The sequence below is a fragment of the Protomyctophum parallelum genome, assembly GCF_964188405.1.
Source record: "Protomyctophum parallelum genome assembly, chromosome: 2".
In the NCBI taxonomy this organism is placed as follows: Eukaryota; Metazoa; Chordata; class Actinopteri; order Myctophiformes; family Myctophidae; genus Protomyctophum; species Protomyctophum parallelum.
Window position 1 is genome coordinate 14,056,198 of NC_139699.1, and position 10,846 is coordinate 14,067,043.

Consider the following 10,846-nt stretch of genomic DNA (forward strand, 5'->3'; position numbering starts at 1 on the left):
AACGGCGTGCTATAGTATGCCGTACGGTAGGGGCTATAGCCCATGTTCAAAAATGATGAAAAACGAGTTTCTTTTTTTTTTTCAAAATTTCAAAAAACGATGGGCTACAACCCATGTTTTTTGAAATTTAGAATTTTTTTTGAATCCTCAAAAATGATGAAAAACGGCGTGCTATAGTATGCCGAACGGTAGGGGCTATAGCCCATGTTCAAAAATGACGAAAAACGAGGCAATTTTTTTTTTCAAAATTTAAAAAAACGATGGGCTATAACCCATGTTTTTTTTAATTTTGAATTTTTTTCAAATCCTCAAAAATGATGAAAAACGGCGTGCTATAGTATGCCGAACGGTAGGGGCTATAGCCCATGTTCAAAAATGATGAAAAATGAGGTTAAAAAAGAATTCAAAATTTCCAAAAACGATGGGCTATAACCCATGTTTTTTGAAATTTTTAAATGTTTTCAAATCCTCAAAAATGATGAAAAACGGCGTGCTATAGTATGCCGAACGGTAGGGGCTATAGCCCATGTTAAAAAATGATGAAAAACGAGGTAATTTTTTTTTTCAAAATTTAAAAAAACGATGGGCTATAACCCATGGTTTTTGAAATTTTGAAATGTTTTCAAATCGTCAAATATGTTGAAAAATGGCGTGCTATAGTATGCCGTACGGTAGGGGCTATAGCCCATGTTCAAAAATGATGAAAAACTAGGTTAATTTTTTTTTTCAAAATTTCAAAAAACGATGGGCTATAACCCATGTTTTTTGAAATTTTGATTTCTTTTTCAAATCCTCAAAAATGATGAAAAACGGCGTGCTATAGTATGCCGTACGGTAGGGGCTATAGCCCATGTTCAAAAATGATGAAAAACGAGGTTAAATCTTTTTTTCAAAATTTCAAAAAACGATGGGCTATAACCCATGTTTTTTTGAATTTTGAATTTTTTTAAAATCCTCAAAAATGATGAAAAACGGCGTGCTATAGTATGCCGTACGGTAGGGGCTATAGCCCATGTTCAAAAATGATGAAAAACGAGTTTCTTTTTTTTTTCAAATTTTCAAAAAACGATGGGCTATAACCCATGTTTTTTGAAATGTTGAATTTTTTTCAAATCCTCAAAAATGATGAAAAACGGCGTGCTATAGTATGCCGAACGGTAGGGGCTATAGCCCATGTTCAAAAATGATGAAAAACAAGGTTAAAAAAAAATCAAATTTTCAAAAAACGATGGGCTATAACCCATGCTATAGTATGCCGTACGGTAGGGACTATAGCCCATGTTCAAAAATGATGAAAAACGAGGTTAATTTTTTTTTCAAAATTTAAAAAAACGATGGGCTATAACCCATGTTTTTTTGAAATTTTGATTTTTTTTCAAATCCTCAAAAATTATGAAAAACGGCGTGCTATAGTATGCCGAACGGTAGGGGCTATAGCCCATGTTCAAAAATGATGAAACAGGCCCAGGCCGTAGCGTAACGGTCTGGGCACCGGACTGGTAATCCAGTCGCAGTGTGCCGCGGGTTCGACTCCCGGACCCGACACGGCCTTTACTGCATGTCATCCCCCCATCTCTCTCCCGTTTCCTGTCAGCCTACTGTCTGTCCCTTCAAAAATCAATAAAAAAGGCGTAAGCCGCAAAAAATATCTTAAAAAAAAAAAAAAAAATGATGAAACACGAGGTTAAAAAATAAAATCAAAATTTCAAAAAACGATGGGCTATAACCCATGTTTTTTTAAATTTTGATTTTTTTTCAAATCCTCAAAAATGATGAAAAACGGCGTGCTATAGTATGCCGAACGGTAGGGGCTATAGCCCATGTTCAAAAATGATGAAAAACGAGGTTAAAAAAAAAATTCAAATTTTCAAAAAACGATGGGCTATAACCCATGTGTTTTGAAATTTTGATTTTTTTTCAAATCCTCAAAAATGATGAAAAACGGCGTGCTATAGTATGCCGTACGGTAGGGACTATAGCCCATGTTCAAAAATTATGAAAAACGAGGTTAATTTTTTTTTCAAAATTTCAAAAAACGATAGGCTATAACCCATGTTTTTTGAAATTTAGAATTTTTTTCAAATCCTCAAAAATGATTAAAAACTGCGTGCTATAGTATGCCGAACGGTAGGGGCTATAGCCCATGTTCAAAAATGATGAAAAACGAGGTTAAAAAAAAAAATCAAAATTTCAAAAAACGATGGGCTATAACCAGGGGGGCAGTCAGCCAGATATTTCGTGAAGCCTCATTTGAAATTGGTAGTTCATATAATGGCCTGTTGTGGCGCTGGACTGGACCCAAAAAGCCCCATAGCTCCATAGAGGCCCATGTATTTTGGCCCAACTTCACCTAGACTGTATTACCTTAATAAACATACTTTCTTCTTCCAGTCACTAGTTTAAAGTCTCATTTCTAATGTCATAATATTCTTTTTGGAAAATTATGGTCCCATTAATTAAAAAAATGACCATAAAGTCGCGTATGTTCTGAGGGGCGTGGCTACCGTTACAGTCTATGATCGGGATTCCCCTCCAACTCAAGAGTCTTCTCCTCCCACTCGAGTCAAAATAAAAACCAACGGAGAAGAAGGGGGGAAGTCCCGCCTCGTTGTCTGGGCAGCCAATGACCAGCTGGTACAAAACGGAGCCAGCCAATGGCCAGCTGGTACCAAAAGATGGCGACTTACATCAGGAATTAGCATATCATTACAGGCTTCATTTTACGTTCATGTTAGACCCGGGGAACGCTTTGTCCATATTTTTTACAGTCTATGGCTATAACCCATGTTTTTTTAAATTTTGAATTTTTTTCAAATCCTCAAAAATGATGAAAAACGGCGTGCTATAGTATGCCGAACGGTAGGGGCTATAGCCCATGTTCAAAAATGATGAAAAACGAGGTAATTTTTTTTTTCAAAATTAAAAAAAACGATGGGCTATAACGGTTATAGCCCATCGTTTTCTGAAATTTTGATTTTTTTTCAAATCCTCAAAAATGATGAAAAACGGCGTGCTATAGTATGCCGTACGGTAGGGGCTATAGCCCATGTTCAAAAATGATGAAAAACTAGGTAAATTTTTTTTTTCAAAATTTCAAAAAACGATGGGCTATAACCCATGTTTTTTTAAATTTAGATTTTTTTTTTCAAATCCTCAAAAATGATGAAAAACGGCGTGTTATAGTATGCCGTACGGTAGGGGCTATAGCCCATGTTCAAAAATGATGAAAAACGAGTTTCTTTTTTTTTTTCAAAATTTCAAAAAACGATGGGCTACAACCCATGTTTTTTGAAATTTAGAATTTTTTTTGAATCCTCAAAAATGATGAAAAACGGCGTGCTATAGTATGCCGAACGGTAGGGGCTATAGCCCATGTTCAAAAATGACGAAAAACGAGGCAATTTTTTTTTTCAAAATTTAAAAAAACGATGGGCTATAACCCATGTTTTTTGAAATTTTGAAATGTTTTCAAATCCTCAAAAATGATGAAAAACGGCGTGCTATAGTATGCCGAACGGTAGGGGCTATAGCCCATGTTCAAAAATGATGAAAAACGAGTTTCTTTTTTTTTTTCAAAATTTCAAAAAACGATGGGCTACAACCCATGTTTTTTGAAATTTAGAATTTTTTTTGAATCCTCAAAAATGATGAAAAACGGCGTGCTATAGTATGCCGAACGGTAGGGGCTATAGCCCATGTTCAAAAATGACGAAAAACGAGGCAATTTTTTTTTTCAAAATTTAAAAAAACGATGGGCTATAACCCATGTTTTTTGAAATTTTGAAATGTTTTCAAATCCTCAAAAATGATGAAAAACGGCGTGCTATAGTATGCCGAACGGTAGGGGCTATAGCCCATGTTAAAAAATGATGAAAAACGAGGTAATTTTTTTTTTCAAAATTTAAAAAAACGATGGGCTATAACCCATGGTTTTTGAAATTTTGAAATGTTTTCAAATCGTCAAATATGTTGAAAAATGGCGTGCTATAGTATGCCGTACGGTAGGGGCTATAGCCCATGTTCAAAAATGATGAAAAACTAGGTTAATTTTTTTTTTCAAAATTTCAAAAAACGATGGGCTATAACCCATGTTTTTTGAAATTTTGATTTCTTTTTCAAATCCTCAAAAATGATGAAAAACGGCGTGCTATAGTATGCCGTACGGTAGGGGCTATAGCCCATGTTCAAAAATGATGAAAAACGAGGTTAAATCTTTTTTTCAAAATTTCAAAAAACGATGGGCTATAACCCATGTTTTTTTGAATTTTGAATTTTTTTAAAATCCTCAAAAATGATGAAAAACGGCGTGCTATAGTATGCCGTACGGTAGGGGCTATAGCCCATGTTCAAAAATGATGAAAAACGAGTTTCTTTTTTTTTTCAAATTTTCAAAAAACGATGGGCTATAACCCATGTTTTTTGAAATGTTGAATTTTTTTCAAATCCTCAAAAATGATGAAAAACGGCGTGCTATAGTATGCCGAACGGTAGGGGCTATAGCCCATGTTCAAAAATGATGAAAAACAAGGTTAAAAAAAAATCAAATTTTCAAAAAACGATGGGCTATAACCCATGCTATAGTATGCCGTACGGTAGGGACTATAGCCCATGTTCAAAAATGATGAAAAACGAGGTTAATTTTTTTTTCAAAATTTAAAAAAACGATGGGCTATAACCCATGTTTTTTTGAAATTTTGATTTTTTTTCTAATCCTCAAAAATTATGAAAAACGGCGTGCTATAGTATGCCGAACGGTAGGGGCTATAGCCCATGTTCAAAAATGATGAAACAGGCCCAGGCCGTAGCGTAACGGTCTGGGCACCGGACTGGTAATCCAGTCGCAGTGTGCCGCGGGTTCGACTCCCGGACCCGACACGGCCTTTACTGCATGTCATCCCCCCATCTCTCTCCCGTTTCCTGTCAGCCTACTGTCTGTCCCTTCAAAAATCAATAAAAAAGGCGTAAGCCGCAAAAAATATCTTAAAAAAAAAAAAAAAAATGATGAAACACGAGGTTAAAAAATAAAATCAAAATTTCAAAAAACGATGGGCTATAACCCATGTTTTTTTAAATTTTGATTTTTTTTCAAATCCTCAAAAATGATGAAAAACGGCGTGCTATAGTATGCCGAACGGTAGGGGCTATAGCCCATGTTCAAAAATGATGAAAAACGAGGTTAAAAAAAAAAATCAAATTTTCAAAAAACGATGGGCTATAACCCATGTGTTTTGAAATTTTGATTTTTTTTCAAATCCTCAAAAATGATGAAAAACGGCGTGCTATAGTATGCCGTACGGTAGGGACTATAGCCCATGTTCAAAAATTATGAAAAACGAGGTTAATTTTTTTTTCAAAATTTCAAAAAACGATAGGCTATAACCCATGTTTTTTGAAATTTAGAATTTTTTTCAAATCCTCAAAAATGATTAAAAACTGCGTGCTATAGTATGCCGAACGGTAGGGGCTATAGCCCATGTTCAAAAATGATGAAAAACGAGGTTAAAAAAAAAAATCAAAATTTCAAAAAACGATGGGCTATAACCAGGGGGGCAGTCAGCCAGATATTTCGTGAAGCCTCATTTGAAATTGGTAGTTCATATAATGGCCTGTTGTGGCGCTGGACTGGACCCAAAAAGCCCCATAGCTCCATAGAGGCCCATGTATTTTGGCCCAACTTCACCTAGACTGTATTACCTTAATAAACATACTTTCTTCTTCCAGTCACTAGTTTAAAGTCTCATTTCTAATGTCATAATATTCTTTTTGGAAAATTATGGTCCCATTAATTAAAAAAATGACCATAAAGTCGCGTATGTTCTGAGGGGCGTGGCTACCGTTACAGTCTATGATCGGGATTCCCCTCCAACTCAAGAGTCTTCTCCTCCCACTCGAGTCAAAATAAAAACCAACGGAGAAGAAGGGGGGAAGTCCCGCCTCGTTGTCTGGGCAGCCAATGACCAGCTGGTACAAAACGGAGCCAGCCAATGGCCAGCTGGTACCAAAAGATGGCGACTTACATCAGGAATTAGCATATCATTACAGGCTTCATTTTACGTTCATGTTAGACCCGGGGAACGCTTTGTCCATATTTTTTACAGTCTATGGCTATAACCCATGTTTTTTTAAATTTTGAATTTTTTTCAAATCCTCAAAAATGATGAAAAACGGCGTGCTATAGTATGCCGAACGGTAGGGGCTATAGCCCATGTTCAAAAATGATGAAAAACGAGGTAATTTTTTTTTTCAAAATTAAAAAAAACGATGGGCTATAACGGTTATAGCCCATCGTTTTCTGAAATTTTGATTTTTTTTCAAATCCTCAAAAATGATGAAAAACGGCGTGCTATAGTATGCCGTACGGTAGGGGCTATAGCCCATGTTCAAAAATGATGAAAAACTAGGTAAATTTGTTTTTTCAAAATTTCAAAAAACGATGGGCTATAACCCATGTTTTTTTAAATTTAGATTTTTTTTTTCAAATCCTCAAAAATGATGAAAAACGGCGTGCTATAGTATGCCGTACGGTAGGGGCTATAGCCCATGTTCAAAAATGATGAAAAACGAGGTTAAATCTTTTTTTCAAAATTTCAAAAAACGATGGGCTATAACCCATGTTTTTTTGAATTTTGAATTTTTTTCAAATCCTCAAAAATGATGAAAAACGGCGTGCTATAGTATGCCGTACGGTAGGGGCTATAGCCCATGTTCCAAAATGATGAAAAACGAGGTTAAATCTTTTTTTCAAAATTTCAAAAAACGATGGGCTATAACCCATGTTTTTTTGAATTTTGAATTTTTTTCAAATCCTCAAAAATGATGAAAAACGGCGTGCTATAGTATGCCGTACGGTAGGGGCTATAGCCCATGTTCAAAAATGATGAAAAACAAGTTTTTTTTTTTTTTCAAATTTTCAAAAAACGATGGGCTATAACCCATCGTTTTTTTTTCCCATTATTTTCAAATCCTCAAAAATGATGAAAAACGGCGTGCTATAGTATGCCGTACGGTATGGGCTATAGCCCATGGTCCAAAATGATGAAGAACGAGGATTCAATCTGACATTATTAAATTATCATTACCGAAACAGACGTTCTCTCTACCGCAACATACTTAAAAGTATAGCGGTGTATGAGAATGGGTGTTGCGGAGGATGATAAACATTATGCATTCTCTATGGCAATAGCACAAACTTTGGCATGCTACTAGTCCTACATACTTACACCTAGCAACCCCATTCTAGCCTACTTAGGTTCATTTTACGGTGGACATGTTTGCCTGAAAAGGAATCTTTGAAAAGTGTCATAGTTTTAGAAATATAGTGCTTTCAAATTTGAGACTTTTAACATGGGGCTCAATGGCAGATTTTGGCACGTCAAAAAATGACTTTCACCTAGAAACTCCATTCACACTTTTTTATTATTCAGCTTACTGTGGAGACACATGCTGGAACTTTTGTACTTTGAAATGTTTTGTAGTTTCTGAGTTATTTAACTTAAACGCCCAATGCATTCTCTATGGCAATAGCACAAACTTTGGCATGCTACTAGTCCTACATACTTAAACCTACCAACCCCATTCTAGCCTACTTAGGTTCATCTTACGGTGGACATGTTTGCCTGAAAAGGAATCTTTGAAAAGTGGCATAGTTTTAGAAATATAGTGCTTTCAAATTTGAGACTTTTAACATGGGGCTCAATGGCAGATTTTTGTAAAAAAATCACTTTCACCTAGAAACTCCATTCACACTTTTTATTATTCAGCTTACTGTGGAGACACATGCTGGAACGTTTTACTTTGAAACGTTTTGTAGTTTCTGAGTTATTTAACTTAAACGCCCAATGCATTCTCTATGGCAATAGCACAAACTTTGGCATGCTACTAGTCCTACATACTTAAACCTACCAACCCCATTCTAGCCTACTTAGGTTCATCTTACGGTGGACATGTTTGCCCGAAAAGGAATCTTTGAAAGGTGTCATAGTTTTAGAAATATAGTGCTTTCAAATTTGAGACTTTTAACATGGGGCTCAATGGCAGATTTTGGCACGTAAAAAAATCACTTTCACCTAGAAACTCCATTCACACTTTTTATTATTCAGCTTACTGTGAAGACACATGCTGGAACGTTTTACTTTGAAATGTTTTGTAGTTTCTGAGTTATTTAACTTAAACGCCCAATGCATTCTCTATGGCAATAGCACAAACTTTGGCATGCTACTAGTCCTACATACTTAAACCTACTAACCCCTTTCTAGCCTATTTAGGTTAATCTCACGGTGGACATGTTTGCCGGAAAAGGAATCTTTGAAAGGTGTCATAGTTTTAGAAATATAGTGCTTTCAAATTTGAGACTTTTAACATGGGGCTCAATGGCAGATTTTGGCACGTCAAAAAATGACTTTCACCTAGAAACTCCATTCACACTTTTTTATTATTCAGCTTACTGTGGAGACACATGCTGGAACTTTTGTACTTTGAAATGTTTTGTAGTTTCTGAGTTATTTAACTTAAACGCCCAATGCATTCTCTATGGCAATAGCACAAACTTTGGCATGCTACTAGTCCTACATACTTAAACCTACCAACCCCATTCTAGCCTACTTAGGTTCATCTTACGGTGGACATGTTTGCCTGAAAAGGAATCTTTGAAAAGTGGCATAGTTTTAGAAATATAGTGCTTTCAAATTTGAGACTTTTAACATGGGGCTCAATGGCAGATTTTTGTAAAAAAATCACTTTCACCTAGAAACTCCATTCACACTTTTTATTATTCAGCTTACTGTGGAGACACATGCTGGAACATTTTACTTTGAAATGTTTTGTAGTTTCTGAGTTATTTAACTTAAACGCCCAATGCATTCTCTATGGCAATAGCACAAACTTTGGCATGCTACTAGTCCTACATACTTAAACCTACCAACCCCATTCTAGCCTACTTAGGTTCATCTTACGGTGGACATGTTTGCCCGAAAAGGAATCTTTGAAAGGTGTCATAGTTTTAGAAATATAGTGCTTTCAAATTTGAGACTTTTAACATGAGGCTCAATGGCAGATTTGGAACGTCAAAAAATCACTTTCACCTAGAAACTCCATTCACACATTTTATTATTCAGCTTACTGTGGAGACACATGCTGGAACTTTTTACTTTGAAATGTTTTGTAGTTTAGTTTCTGAGTTATATTTGTTTGAACTTGAGTGGGGTTTGAACCCACCATCTCCCGATCATGTGGCAGCGTTCTAACACAGTGAGCTACTGGTTCCAGGCAATTTAGTGCTTTTTTGTTTGTTTTATTCTTCTGAAATTGGTCTTGAAAGCAAAGACTTGAGTGGGGTTTGAACTCACCATCTCCCAAACATGTGGCCAGTGTTCTAACACACTGAGCCACTGGTTCCAGACAATTCACACTGCTTTTTTGTTTGTTTTGTTCTTCTGTAAATCGGTCTTGAAAGTAAAGAATTGAGTGGGGCTTGAACTCACCATCTCCCGATCATGTGGCCGATGTTCTAACACACTGAGCCACTGGTTCCAGACAATTCACAATGCTTTTGTTTGTTTTGTTCTCCTGAAATTGGTCTTGTTCATCTAGTTTTTCACACAGTGAGATCAGCCTAAGAGTCATAGGATTTTCTGTACCTTGAAACGTTTTTCTACTCTGGTGAAAAGCTGGAATTTGCACGATGGCAGGCTCAGTCAAATCTGGTCACATATGTGCTGCCTGCATGGATGAGAAGGTGAGTGACTTTGACCTGACCTTTAGTTCATCGGCCTAAGACTTCTACACCAGCTACATGAGCTTAGATTTCTTCATATATTGACCCATGTAATTGCCTCGTGTTATAAAACAAACTGAATTATAGCACCCAGAGTATTAATTTAACTCGTTTAGTTACAAATGGATAAAACAGAGGAGTCACACCACCATATATGGCCATCAGTCTGTCACGCCTCGTGACACGTCACGTCACCATATATGGTTGTCAGGCTTTGGTTTCTGTTTGCTGGACTCAAACAATTATACTAAGGCGCCACAATGTTTGTGATTTTTCACTTTTCAATTCTGAACGAAAAATTAGCAAATTATCTGTTTGCTGTAATAGGTAAACTCTTAATAATTTCAATTTTCCAGCCATTCAGTTGCAAAGAATAATAATAATCTGGGGACCCGCCAAAATAATTTGGCGACCCCCAGGTTGAGAACCCTAGAGCATTGATGCTTATAAATAAAACAAACGCCACACTTATGATCAAATATTCCATCCATACATCGTTTATTGATTTATGATCAAATATACCATCCATACATCGTTTATTGAAACATATTTACTTTTAAAAAAAAGAGAAAAAAATCAAAATAAACAAACAAGCAGGTAATGATCATGTGACTGAAGTGAACAGACATACAAAATAAACATTTGGAATAAAAGGTCACTTTTTTTATTATAAAATCCCTACAAGCCCAACAGTAACATTTAAGTTTTAGACCCTTCTCAAGCACACCTTATTAGAGTTGCTCTGATTGCGTTCCATATGCGACCCATTGTCACACACTTATCGTCCGTTTAAAAATAATTAGCGGTTTGAGCATTAATTCAACCCCCACCCCACTTTGGGAACCACCGTCCTACATCATGTCTAGCATCGATGTGCCCCCCCTCCCCCCCACCCACACACACACACACACACACACACAACGACACTGGGTTGACAGAGAACACAGAGAATACAAATGTCTATCCTCATAAAATATAATAAATCATCTTTTCGCACCGGTACGCATCATGGCACCCAGGGGTTTATCAATGTTACACCTCGTCTACACTGCCAGCGATGCGAGCGAAGGAACG